The sequence below is a fragment of the Alligator sinensis genome, unplaced genomic scaffold (genome assembly GCF_000455745.1).
Source record: "Alligator sinensis unplaced genomic scaffold, ASM45574v1 scaffold1109_1, whole genome shotgun sequence".
Lineage (NCBI taxonomy): Eukaryota > Metazoa > Chordata > Crocodylia > Alligatoridae > Alligator > Alligator sinensis.
In genome coordinates, this window is record NW_005843348.1 from 30259 (window position 1) to 44802 (window position 14544).

Below are 14544 nucleotides of genomic sequence, written 5' to 3' on the forward strand. Positions count from 1 at the left end.
GTCCCCCGGCATCTGATTGCACTGATGGGGGCTGATTGCACTGATGAGGGGTGGGGGGGGGTGTCCCCCTGAGGCCAATCTCACTCACCATGGTCCTGCAGCCACTTTCAGAAGCAATGCAGCCACTTTTGCTGGTAGCCCCACTCCCCAGCTGGCACTCACAGGGGGTGCACAAGCTCTCCCGCCTGCCCCCCTGCCCATTGCCTAAACAGGGAGCATGGCCTGACACCCTACATCAGTGCTCTCAGGGGGTACATGTGCACCCCGTACACATCACTACTGATCAGTGTCTCTGAGAAAGGCTTAAAAAGCTTCTGACGAGGGGGAGGGGGGGTATCACTCCCAGACACATGCAGCAACCAGCAAAGCTCACAAGCATGGGAAATACCCATAATAGATCATAGGCACAGTTACTCCTAGACTACCTAGATAAGCCAGAGGCAAATCAGCATCTTCCCAGAGGCAGAATTAAGTAGAAAAGGAATAGCTGGTCAGAGAGCTATCTAAATGACAGTGCCTGCTGGGACTGCTCTCGGGTTGGGGCACTTGACACACAACTAGTAGCTGAGGGCTATGTTTTAAGTCAAGTCATCATGTAGCTTGGAGTGCCCCAAGACACACACACACACCCACCCACCCACCCCCAGGATTCAAAGCAATTGTTCTAAGGGACCCCAGCCCTTAAGACAGCCTCAGTCCTCAGCTCTTTATAAATGTCACACTCCTCTTCCCATTCATTAATGCAATGGGGCGGGTACAGAAGAAATCTGTAAATACTGTGCTATGAATGTGAAAATGTTGTGGCTGTGCCACAGATGCTGGTTTCTATCAACTGCTTCTTCATTAGGATGTTTTAAAAAAAGAAGTTTCTTGATTTGTGTTCATTTGAAATGCCATTTTATTTAAATCACTTTCCTTTCCCCTCCAGTCCTCAGATAATAGCTCATTACATTTCTTCCTGGTAATCAGAGTTAGAAAAAATAAAATTGGGAACTGACGCAATAAATTTCTAGATAAGTAACTTGAAAATAAAATATAAATCAATAAAATCCCGGCTAGCAATAATGTAACCATATTAAACTTATGGTGTCTGTTTAAACAATACGTTCTCTTCACCATTACTCTAAATTTTGCTTCAGGAGGTTTTTTTATAGACTGTATTTTTTTTCTTTTTACTGTAAGCAGGCAGTTAAACTAGTATTTTGATATGTTCAGCGTGCTAGGTTATGTTTTATAGATTATTCTGATAAAAGCTTATTGTAGCTTCAAATGCTATCTTGCAACTTGAAAGCTATCCATTTCTAAAGTTTCCTTTCTATTATACTTAGACTTAGCTGTGAGGTCATATCAAACCACAGGATGCCCCTGCCATTCATAAGTCAAGAAGGGGTGTGTGAAGCTGGCCATATTCCATCTGGATACAGCCCGATTCGAGGGACAGTGGTTCGATTCATTGATTCAGATCACTGTCCTAATTCAATTTGGCTGAATCTAAAGATTTGATTCCAATTCACAGAATCAGCAATTCGGCCATAGACACAGCTTTAAATGTTTTTTCTACATACCTCGAGGTACCAGGCATGGCTTGTGGATGCTGAGAACGTGGGGCAGATGGAGCGTTCCACAGAAGCGCGTGGGGCCCCCCCACGTGCTCAGCGGCAGACCCATAAGTAGACCAGAAGTACTTCTGGTCCGCTTCTGGGTCTGCCGCCAAGCATGTGGGGGACATCCCCCACACCCTTCTGGCTTGACAGTTGGCCACAGGGGGACCCCAGGTGCCCCCCCCCCCAGACCCGGAGGCAGGGAGGGTCCCCCATGTGCTCCGCGGAGGACCCAGAAGTGAACCAGAAGTGCTTCTAGTTCACTTCTGGGTCCACCACCAAGTGTACTGGGGACCACCGGGGGGGCTTGCACTCTCGTGGGCACTCCATCTGCCCCACCATCTCAGCATTTACAAGCCACCTGGTACCTAGACGTATGTAGAAAAAACGTATAAAGCTGTGTCTATATCCAAATCATCGAATCCCTCCAAATCTCTCTGAATTGATTTGGACGGTTCCGTTTAATTCTGAGAGACTAGAAGGTCTCCCGGAATTCAGTGATTCAGAGATTCAGTGACCGAATTGGGCTGAATCTCTGCCAAATCAAGTCAACAGCAGAAGCTTCGCACAGGCCTACTACCGAACTTTTTTCTCCAAAAATGTTTGACAATGGCACAACCACAACCATGAGTAGGCTCTTCTCAGTTCTTTGAAAGGATGATTGCAGGTGTCTAACCACAAGGAAGGATTCTGGGTTCTGGTTCCGGAATGAATAAAGGGTCCCTTCCTCCAGAATTGAGTCATATTATGCAGGAATTATTACTGCAATTTAGTCTTGATGAAAAACTTATTGTGAGAGTGTTGTGCATTCTGATCCAAACCTTTGGCACAAGTATTCAAGATGGAGATTCAAAAGTAGGGACTAGAAAATAGTGACAGGCTATGGGATTGTGTGTAATAGTTCTGGGTTAAGAACATTTGTGCCACAATAATCTTGCATATATAATTGTCCCTGACTAGCTTGCTGTAGCAAGATGTGGCCCCCAAGGCCAACCATACCACCCTCTAGTTACTCCACTGGTCTTTCCCCCCTGCCTCTCCCAACCCTTGGGGCTCCAATCCCCTCTGGAACTGCCACTGTCTCAGGTTGGGTCTGCAAATCTAAAACAGACTGTACCAGTCTATTGACCTCAGTTATGGCCCTCTAGGATTTAATTGGCTTAAGGGATTTCATCATAGTCTCCAATCTGTAAGGCATGGGGCATTGCTATGTTCTTCCCCAGGCTTTCCAGCCCTAACCTGGTCTCAACCCTCCAAGTACCTGACTGTCTAGGCTGTTACACTCATCTTATGGAGCATTCAAGTCTGGTCCACCCAGCCTATTTGATCTCAGACCCGTGTAGGACTCACAACCTTACATATTCACCTACCAGGCCCCTGGATCTATCACAGCTCTAGCCCATACACCCCACTAGGTCCCAGGCCCTTGGAGATTTCTATCAGGGCTTTGGCCCCTTTATGAAATGGAGATCCCTGCCAGGAACCCTACCCATGGCCTCCAAAACCACTTCATCAGCCTCAGCCAAACCTGTGCTCTCCCAAATCTCTAAGTGCACTTCCTTTTCCACTGCAGCCTGCCCAGCTTTCCTCCATTTGCTCCTTAGCTACCTGTCTGCTTGCAGGACTTTCCCTATAGTTTATTGTAGGGCATCTCTAGCTCTGCAGATCCTCTTTCTCTGCTCCTGTGCCTCTTTCTTCTCTGAAGCTGGCTCATGCTCATCTGCCTACACCACACTGCAGCCTCCTGATGCTGCCACCTTCCTATTCTCTAAGTAGCAGAGGGTAGGGAACACAGATATGCTTTTACACTGGGAAAGAAGGGGTTACTGGGTTTCGACATGGATGTGATGATCTGCCTAAGTGCCTTATTAAGGGAGATACGGCCATCAACTAAACAACGGATCAATTTGTATATGTTGGCTGACCAGGGCCCAAGTGGATTCATATCCCAGGACTGCAGTATCTCTGGTCTTTCTGGTGCCAGTCTTGAAAAGGGGATTCTCAGATACAAGGGAGATACGAGAGAGAAAGGCAAGATGAGAAGAATTTGAGTCTTGTGAGGGAACAGCTGTGGCTTTTACCAGCTAGGGTCTCCACCTGGGAGCTGACCTAGGCCTTGTGAACCAAAAAGTACTCTGCCTTCTGTATTGCTGTTGATTAATAAATACTGGTTTTCTTTAGAAGTTGCCTTCTTCACTGCATCCGATTTCAGATGCACCCTTCCTTTGCAGAGTTCCTCTCCAGGACCCAAGTCAGAAGAAGGTAGCTCTCAGAGTGGGAAGGGCATGTATAACTAGGGTGGGTCAGGAAACAAATGGTGATGTTTCAGAGTCCAAGGAACCAGGGGTTCACATTCACCCAATGACTAAATCACAGGAGTGAAAGCAGTTGAAGGACTCAACTTAAGCTGGGAATCAGGTTACCAAGGCCACCTGCAGGACTAGCTGTCTAAATCATGTAAAGGAGCTGTGAAAACATTAACTTTCCTGTCCTAGTTCAACTACAAGCCACTGGACTTGAAACAAGTAACATTGCAGTTAATTATTTATCTGAATTTTGGATAGCATTCAGGAAATATAATGAGCTGAAACCCATTTGGGACAGAGAGAGTCCCAACCCCCATCTGAAAACAATGAGGGCATCAGGTTGAGGCATCCTTCAGCCTCAACCTGATGTGTGGAAGGTTTCCTTCCACACTGACCTGTATGAGCTCAGACCAGACAGCAGAAAGCAGTCTGGGTAACACATTACTTTGCTATGTCCCTGTCCTACTTGGCACTCCTCAACCTAACTATGCTCTGAGCCTCTAGCCTGGATCCTCCTGCCTATTTCTCCTTGCTCCTATGCCTGATTGCTTTTCTTCCTTTCTTGGATCTCCTGGCTCAACTGCTCACCCTCATCACAACCTCAACTCAACCCTCAGCTTGATATCCTAGACCAAGACTGATACCAGGTGTAAACTTTGTCTTCCATGCTGGTAAACCCCTGAACTACTGTGATTCCCTTAGGCTGACTGCCTATACTTTAGCCAACCTTTACAATTGGCCAAAACCTACAATAAATGGTCATCATCTTCTGGTTACATGGATCTTTCCCAAGTGCCCCCCTCCTTGGAAGCAAACGCACCACAAGCGCAGACTAGGACCCTGCAGATGCAAGCAATGGTCTTATGGCAGAAGAACATGACTTGAGGCTGAAGCCAACCAAGACTGGCTGAGTCCTTGCTTGTAGCCACCCCACAGCACTCACCCAGCCTTATGATTCCATTACCAGAAGGTTTTAGCTGAGACCCCAAAAGGCCCTGTGGCCTTGGGAGCCAGTACTGGCTCTTATTTACTTTATGCCCCCAAACCTACCAGCAAAACAGCAAAATTGAAACAAAAGGCTTTGAAACAGCCTCAAAATGAAACTAGAGCAGTCAAAACATTTCAAACATTTTGAAACATTTTGAATTTTGAAGATGAAGCTGGGCTTCCCTGCAGGGAAACAGAAAGTAAGGAGAAGGAGGGGGAAGGACTGCTCTGGTATTGATTGTGACTGTTTGGCTGCCTGAGATGCTGCTGGTGCTACTGTGCTGCTTGCTAAGTTATTACCTGCTGTCATTTGAAGTGGTGGACCAGGCTGAGCCTGTAGGGGAGAATGAGACCTCATTGGGGCACACTACTGTGTCGTGTAGAGGGCCCAGCACCAGTGAGCACTCACCTTAATGCACACAGTCACGGGTTTTGCTTGCCAGCAGCTTGAGGTGCTGTTTCCTACAAACCCTTGCACCTATCTCCTTGACAGCTGGGAGGCTTGATGCCCTCAGCAGGGGCTACCATGCCTGAAGTTTTTATCCAATTCTGCCAAAAAATGACAAAGTTAGAGGCAGTTTCATGCTTCCCCATTATAGCCTATGGGTGAAACGTCAAAACAGCGAACGTTTTGACAAAACGAAATGCAACTGTACTTTCGAAACAAAATGAAACTTGATACAAAACACTGTCCCATCACAAAACAGAAGTCGAAACAAAATGGTGCTGTTTTGCACAGCCCCAGTTATCAGCCTGCTAGCAGGGGATGCCTTGGCTTGGGCCTTCCCACTGCTGGAAGATTCCAGCGCCCTATTGGATGAATTAGCCACGTCCCTTAACTGTATAACAAGCCCTCAGGCAAGGAATGCCCAAGCAGCCCTCAGGTAGGGTGGGCGAATAGTGAGCGAATATGCACCTGGGGTCCAGCAACTGCCTGGAGACACCGAGTGGAATGAGACCAACCAGTTCTTTCAGTCTTACAAGGGCTCGGTGAGGAGGTAGATACGCTTGCCTAGGTAGAGACACTGCCCCCCTCCCTTTGACACAACAAAATATCCATCTGGATTGACCATTCCCACTCTGAATGGAGGCTGGAAAAGACATGCATCTCAAGAGGGTGCATCTCCAGGGTCTGAATCCTGCTCTCACATTCTCCCTGGAAGAGTTGCCCAAAGAACCAATTCACACCAATGAGGAGTGATGTCACTTGTCCAAGGCAGAAAAGCACAGGCAGTAATCGGCAACTCTCTGCATGTACTGTGGCAAGACAGGCCACTTTACAGCCCTTTGATCTGACAGACCAGGGGGGATAGGGGGCACCATCATGAAACTAGGAGACCCAGTTGAAGGGAAAAAAAAAAACAACGCTCCAAACTGGGCAATGCACACAGTTCTCATACTCACAGCCACACCATTGCCCTCCCCTTGGGAGAAGGTGTCACTGTGGAGTCCCATCATTCCCCTCTTTTGTTAAAGCTGCACCTCTCCCATCTAACCATGCCCCAGGTTTGGCAAGCCCTCATGGATTTGGGTGCCTTAGACTATTTTCTGTACTAAACTAAGGTCTATTTTTGAAGCTGATACCATGTATGCAGGTAACTTGGCTAGCATTGTGTACCAAATGGTCATGGATGCTAGTGCCTAGCTTGTTGATAGCTATTGAAACCTGGCTGAGGATTTATTATTAAATAATATGGTCTCTTTATTGTCATGAGCTTGTGAGGAATAGTAGGATAGGATCCCAAAAGGCACCCTAGGAGAACACTTATCTGACCACCCCAAAATGAAAGAGCTTGACATGACTCGTAATACTCAGCTCCTGGCAGGACTTGATGCAGTCCAAAATGAGCTGGATCTGGGAGCCTGAAAAGATTACTTGCAAGAGAGCCTGACGAAGGGGTTTCAACCATCTACATTCCTGGCCAATTCAACTCTGCTCTTTATGAAGAAGAAAGCCAGCATCACTGTTCCCATTTGTAGACAATCACACCCTAAAAAAGGTCACTGTAGAAATCCGATACCCACTCCCCATCATGAGTGAGCTGTTTGAAAGCCTGTGGCAAGCATGTACCATCAGAATTAATTTTGTGAGGAAAGCAAATATTTCTATTAAACACATAAGTGATTTTTGAAAATTGAATCAGCTAAAATTAACTGAAAGGGACTAAGCCACTCACAATTTGAACAATGCAGAACATGAAACACTGTTTACTCCCAACGTCTCACGTATCTGATCATTAAATATAAATGCTTCTTGGTAAGGACTTGGGTTCCATTCAAGCAAACTACTTTAGCTCATCTGTAAGGATCCATGACTACATGTTATGCCTACATTTGCTACACATTTCTTATACAATCACTTTCTACTTAGTCATGGTTCAGATTCTCCCTAGTTATTTCTGACTAACATTCAACTATGAACTTCAAGTAAGAGCAGTGATTCAGGAGCGCAATGCACAATGGGAATCAATCAGAAGTGGACAGCTAATTCTCCCAGGATCCTTTGAAAACCCCAGTTTTCAGATTTCTCTCTGCATCTCTCTCTCCATTGATGACATCCCAGACTATCTATTCATCAATTTGTTGGGCACTCCAATGAGGTTTATTACTGTTGTTGTGGATGTTGGTACCGTTCTTTTCTTTGCTTTTCACAGGTAAACCTTGCCTCATGCAAGGGCACCAGCACTCGGCCATAGACAGCTCAGAATCTTGACCACAATGAGGATGGAGGGTAGGGCCAGGAGGAGCCTGCATCATCGGCTGGCAGAGGAAAGGAGGAGAGGAGTGTACAGTAGTAGAGCAATGCTTCTGCAGTTATTCCTTTAATTTTTTCAGGCCTCCCAAAGCAACTTACACAGATGATGGTAGAGCTGGAGTGATGTTTTCACCAGAGTAGTCTAGGAAGGATGAGAGGCAAGGATTTTTGTGAGTGATACTTTGTATTTGCCTCGGTAACCCGTAGAAAGTTATTGATGACTTCAATGCCATGGGGTGCTGTAGACATCACACACATCCCTGTGCAATCCCCATCGGGGTCAGGGCAGTCATTCACTAACAGGAAAGGATTTGCCTTGTTGATCCTGAAAGCCATGGTGGATCACCAGGGCCGGTTCACAAACATTTACACAGGGTGGGCAGGCAGCACACACGATGCACACATGTTCAGAAACTGTCTCCTGCTTGACTTGATGGAGAATGGACACTATACACCTCGAGTCCCCAAGACTGCGGTTGGTGGTGTTGCTGTTCTCCCACTTGTAATAGCAGATGCTACTGAACCCATCAAGCCCTGGCTCATGAAGCCTTATGGAGGGCACATTACTGACCTGCAAAAGATGACTTTCAACTGCATTAAGCAAATGCAGGATGGCTGTTGAATGTGCCTTTAGCACCCTTAAGGCATGGTGGAGGGTGCTTAACTGCAGGCTCGAGCTGGAGCCAGAAAACAATCACCTTTATAGTGGAAGCCTGCATGCTCCACAATATTTGGGAAACCTGGGGGGAGGGCTTCCAGCAAGTTGTGGGCTGATAAAGCACAAGAAGCAGTGACCAGACAGAGATGTGTGTGAGCAGTGCACAGCCCAAGGTAATACCAGTATGGAGATGCTGGTCGGGCGGATTTTGTGTGGGATTGCCCAGCAGCACATATTATGGATGCTGTCAACAACTAACAGTAGTTGTTTTTCCCACTAAAGTAAAATTCTTGCCTATTTACACCAGAAACCATCTGTGTCTGCAGTACATTTTTGTGAAGAGTGGCAGGGAGAAGGTTTCAGTAAGTTGGTGGTGGGGGCATAGGGGGAGGATGGTCAGGACATGGGGGACAGGGTTGGAGCAGCTGCCTGGACTCGGGTAAGTGGTTATTGTTTTCAGGTTGGCATCGGTCAGGGGGCACGCACAGCTCAGTGCCCAACACTGCCTAGCCACTCTGGATCATGTCCTGTGAAGGGGTAATTAAACCGTTCAACCATCTGCATTCCTGGCCAATTCAACTCTGCTCTTTGTGAAAAAGAAAGCCAGCATCACTGTTCCCATTTGTAGACAATTACACCCTAAATAAGGTCACTGTACAAATCCAATAGCCACTCCCCATCATGAGTGAGCTGTCTGAAAGCCTGTGGCAATCACGTACCATCACAAAATTGATTTTGAGGAAATCAAGTATTCATATTAAGCATATGAGTGATTTTTTTAAAATGGAATCAGTTGAAATAAACTGAAAGGGACTAAGCCACTCACAATTTGAACAATGCAGAACATGAAACACTGTTTACTCCCAACGTCTCACGTATCTGATCATTAAATATAAATGCTTCTTGGTAAGGACTTGGGTTCCATTCAAGCAAACTACTTTAGCTCATCTGTAAGGATCCATGACTACATGTTATGCCTACATTTGCTACACATTTCTTATACAATCACTTTCTACTTAGTCATGGTTCAGATTCTCCCTAGTTATTTCTGACTAACATTCAACTATGAACTTCAAGTAAGAGCAGTGATTCAGGAGCGCAATGCACAATGGGAATCAATCAGAAGTGGACAGCTAATTCTCCCAGGATCCTTTGAAAACCCCAGTTTTCAGATTTCTCTCTGCATCTCTCTCTCCATTGATGACATCCCAGACTATCTATTCATCAATTTGTTGGGCACTCCAATGAGGTTTATTACTGTTGTTGTGGATGTTGGTACCGTTCTTTTCTTTGCTTTTCACAGGTAAACCTTGCCTCATGCAAGGGCACCAGCACTCGGCCATAGACAGCTCAGAATCTTGACCACAATGAGGATGGAGGGTAGGGCCAGGAGGAGCCTGCATCATCGGCTGGCAGAGGAAAGGAGGAGAGGAGTGTACAGTAGTAGAGCAATGCTTCTGCAGTTATTCCTTTAATTTTTTCAGGCCTCCCAAAGCAACTTACACAGATGATGGTAGAGCTGGAGTGATGTTTTCACCAGAGTAGTCTAGGAAGGATGAGAGGCAAGGATTTTTGTGAGTGATACTTTGTATTTGCCTCGGTAACCCGTAGAAAGTTATTGATGACTTCAATGCCATGGGGTGCTGTAGACATCACACACATCCCTGTGCAATCCCCATCGGGGTCAGGGCAGTCATTCACTAACAGGAAAGGATTTGCCTTGTTGATCCTGAAAGCCATGGTGGATCACCAGGGCCGGTTCACAAACATTTACACAGGGTGGGCAGGCAGCACACACGATGCACACATGTTCAGAAACTGTCTCCTGCTTGACTTGATGGAGAATGGACACTATACACCTCGAGTCCCCAAGACTGCGGTTGGTGGTGTTGCTGTTCTCCCACTTGTAATAGCAGATGCTACTGAACCCATCAAGCCCTGGCTCATGAAGCCTTATGGAGGGCACATTACTGACCTGCAAAAGATGACTTTCAACTGCATTAAGCAAATGCAGGATGGCTGTTGAATGTGCCTTTAGCACCCTTAAGGCATGGTGGAGGGTGCTTAACTGCAGGCTCGAGCTGGAGCCAGAAAACAATCACCTTTATAGTGGAAGCCTGCATGCTCCACAATATTTGGGAAACCTGGGGGGAGGGCTTCCAGCAAGTTGTGGGCTGATAAAGCACAAGAAGCAGTGACCAGACAGAGATGTGTGTGAGCAGTGCACAGCCCAAGGTAATACCAGTATGGAGATGCTGGTCGGGCGGATTTTGTGTGGGATTGCCCAGCAGCACATATTATGGATGCTGTCAACAACTAACAGTAGTTGTTTTTCCCACTAAAGTAAAATTCTTGCCTATTTACACCAGAAACCATCTGTGTCTGCAGTACATTTTTGTGAAGAGTGGCAGGGAGAAGGTTTCAGTAAGTTGGTGGTGGGGGCATAGGGGGAGGATGGTCAGGACATGGGGGACAGGGTTGGAGCAGCTGCCTGGACTCGGGTAAGTGGTTATTGTTTTCAGGTTGGCATCGGTCAGGGGGCACGCACAGCTCAGTGCCCAACACTGCCTAGCCACTCTGGATCATGTCCTGTGAAGGGTTAATTAAACCTCTCCTTGGCCGAGAGGGGGGCTGTAAGTGGTATGAACAGCCTGCAGGAGCCCTCAGGTTTTTCCTGTGTGTTGGGGGTGAGGTGGGGTTTATCTGCCTTGGTTGTTGGGAGAACAAATACCCTCCTAAAGGTGTTTGAGGCTAAAGTGCTATATCCAGCCACTTTCTAGCTACCTTTTATATCCAGCTGTGCAAGAATACTTTTTGAAGTAAAAGGAAAGGTCTCTGTTTACTACACCATCATAATTCTTTATCGACGTGTAAGATGTATCTACATGCAGAACAATTGGGTGGGGGGCAAACAAAACAAAACAAAAACAAATCATGATTGGGGAGGGAGGTGCGGTCATAGTGACCCCAACATTTCACTGAATGTGTGTTTTGTGCAGCACATCTGCAGCTAACGCATGCGATGTGTGTTCACGCCGTTACCGCACAGGGGGAGAAGCATCCTGTGTCAGGTGTCCCCCTGGAAACTGTACCAAGCCTGGACAGCTGGGGGATGCTGGTAAGTGTAGTGCTGAAACACGGAAAACAAACTGTTGGATGGAGCCAAGGTTTTGCGCCCCCCACCATGGACTATATTACCCTGTTAATTTTTGTAATAAGCAGTAATCACACACACATCTGTTTTCCACAAACTACCATGACCACCAGCTGCAAATCACCACTATCAATGTGGAGGAGGATGAGGAAGAGGCTCCCCACCCACACTTCTCACACCACAGAAATGTGAATTTCTAATATAGCCTGGGCTGGCTACAAACAGCTGCGCTGGGCTCATCACCTCCATGCTGGGAGCAGGGGATAGACCAGGTCTGCGCTGCCACAGGCCCTGCCCCACCGCCCACTCTGAGGCGCGCCTGCACACGCCTTGCAGAGCCAATGCCAGAGCCTGGCACAGCTGTTTGGAGCCTCCTGGCTGCAGCCCCCTGGGCTCTGGGGGGCAAGGGGCAGCAGAGCATCTGAGTTGGGCATTATGGTATTTTTCGGCACTCTGGCCAGAAAGCTTTGCCTACCCCGGTCTACTCTCAAAGTAATTGTACAAGGGAATAACACTACTGAGTATTTCTTTAAAAGGGTTGTAGCAGGGTGGGGTCCCTTGGGGTGGCCGTGTTACCCCTGGGCTCCTTAACTGTGCCAGTCTTGCCCTACAAGCACCCTCTATCTCACCCGCCACATCTTGTTGGTATGATTAATATAAGGAGGCTGCCCTCCATCTTTAGGTTTGGACATGGTCTGGCTAGATCCAATTAAACCCTGTTGTTCATAGACCCCCTGGTGTCCCGCTTCACCATTCCCAAGTCTCTCAGCCTTATGGGCTACACGTGTGGCTCCAACCACCCCTTTACCCTGCCCCAAGCCTCGCAGATGGTACCGATGTTGCTGTGCGTAGGCCTTGCTGTGATTTGGCCCCCTTGTCTCGCCGGGGCTCTCTGCAGCCCTGTCTCTGCCCCTCACTGGCGCCGGGGTCCCCACGCTGTAGTGGCCCCCAATGAGGCCTCCTCTTCCCCAAACAGCCTCACCCAAACCACTGGTGTTATCAGACAGCCAACAAACTGCCAACCACCATGAGCCCCTGGACTGTAACACAACCCAAAACTCAAGGCTTGCTCTCCCCCTTTGAAAGAGTAAAACTCTCTCTCTGAGGCAAGGTTGCTGCCTAGTAGGCAAGGATACCTTACGGGCTCCTGGCATCCCCTTAGCCCTACAGGCAGCATATCTGCCAGCTGCAACATCTATGGGCTCTTCCTTCCTGGAGGCTCCTTCCTCTTTGGCTGCTGGCGGGGAACTGAACTGTCTGGTCCCAGCCCTGGGGTGTCTATGGGCCCAGGGCCCTGCCTCCTCTGGCCAGCTGACCAGGGCCAGGTGCGGCCAGTTCCCTCAACAGCTGGTTGTCATGGCAACCTGCACCTGCACTCTGATCTGGCTCTTTGTGCTCTCTCCCTGGCAATCTATGCCCTAAGAGGAGCAGGCACCTCAGTACCCTGCAACAAGGGTCAACAGTGAATGCAATATTGCCTCTTTTTAGAAATGTCCTCCTTTTGTTCATGTGACTGTTTAAAAATCATTTAATTTTCAAATCTATGTAGAATACCTGTTGTGAGTATATCCTAGCAAGTAGCTTATCAGGAGTGTTTTGTGTTCAGCGTGAAGCTTTTGGGCAAATATTCGAATCATGTAGTCAAAACTGTAAAGGATGTGGAAACAGAATGGTGTCCAAGGGCTGCCGCAGTGCTCCCTAGTGGTCACTCCAATCCAGCTGGGCTCCTGCTCCCATCTTGCAGGGTCTCACCCTGCTTCCTCGCCTCTGCTCTTAGTGGGAACAGGCTGGCAAGAGGAAAGACAGAGAAAACAACAACAAGAAAAACCTCCAGGACAAGGTCAGAAGGGACTAGTCCTTCAGGACTAGACTTCTCATCAACTAACTGAGTGTCTTTGCCTTAGAGATCTCTTGCTCTTTTTCCTTGATGAAAGACAAACACAAGTTCATATATTAGATTGACTACAACTGCATACTTCCTGAACTTATCCGGATTTGCCCTACAACTCTTTTTAAGAGGTAGAAAGTGGTCTGGGTCATACCTATCCCATGGATTAGTGGTTCGAGTGCTTGCTGGAAAGCAGGCCTTGAAAAATGTCCATGTCCACTGGAAGGTGGAACCCACAATATCCGCAGCCTTTACCCCTACCTATTAGACTTCCACATAGGAGGCCTCTCCTGGCAGAGTACCTATTAACTTGGAGATCGTTTCAGCACTTACCAATGTGATGCAAGTGCCTGGACAACTCTGTCCCATGTACTTCTGCAGCCAGACTGCAGCCTACTGCACATGCTCAGTAGGTAAATACAGCTTGCTACATAAACTATGCATAAGTGCAAAAATTGCAGTTATCCAGCTATGTAGTTTCTACTTTTGCACATGATGGTGAAATAGGTTTTAGCCTATTTCTTATGGGAATGTTCAAGACCAGATATTTTTCCACATATTAATTTTCATTAGGCACCTAAGTGTGATCCTATTCTAACTTGTTTGACTCCTTCAAAAAGCATAAGCAGAAAAGTAGGGGTGTCAATTAATCACAATTAACTACGTGATTAATGCAGTCATAGATTGGGGGGGGGGGGGTTACCGCATTAATCAAGCCTGTGGTTTTGGAACCCACGCCTGGGCTTCACTCTGCCACCTCCAGGCTGCCCGGCAGGTCAGTAGGGGAGAGGGAAGGCATGTGGGGGCAGACTGAGGCCCTCATGGTGATGGAGGGACTGGGGCAGGGGCAGGATCCATGGTGAATGGGGACCTGGGACTGGGTGGGTCATGGGATGGAGGCTTGTCCATGGGCACAGGGGTGCCTGAAGACACAGAGTGTCACCCATGTCATGAGTTTTGCTTGTCAGCAGTTTGGGGTGCAGTTTCCCAGAAACCCCTGCACCTGTCTCCTTGAAACATGGCAGGCTTTGTGGCCTCTGCAAGAGCTACCACTCCTGCACTTTTCACCCCACTGTGGCTTAACACACACGTGACATGAGTTTGGCTTTCAAGAATTTGGGGTGCAGTTTCCCAGAAACCCCTGCACCTATCATATTGGAACTTGTCACGCATCATGCTCTCAGCAGAGGCTACC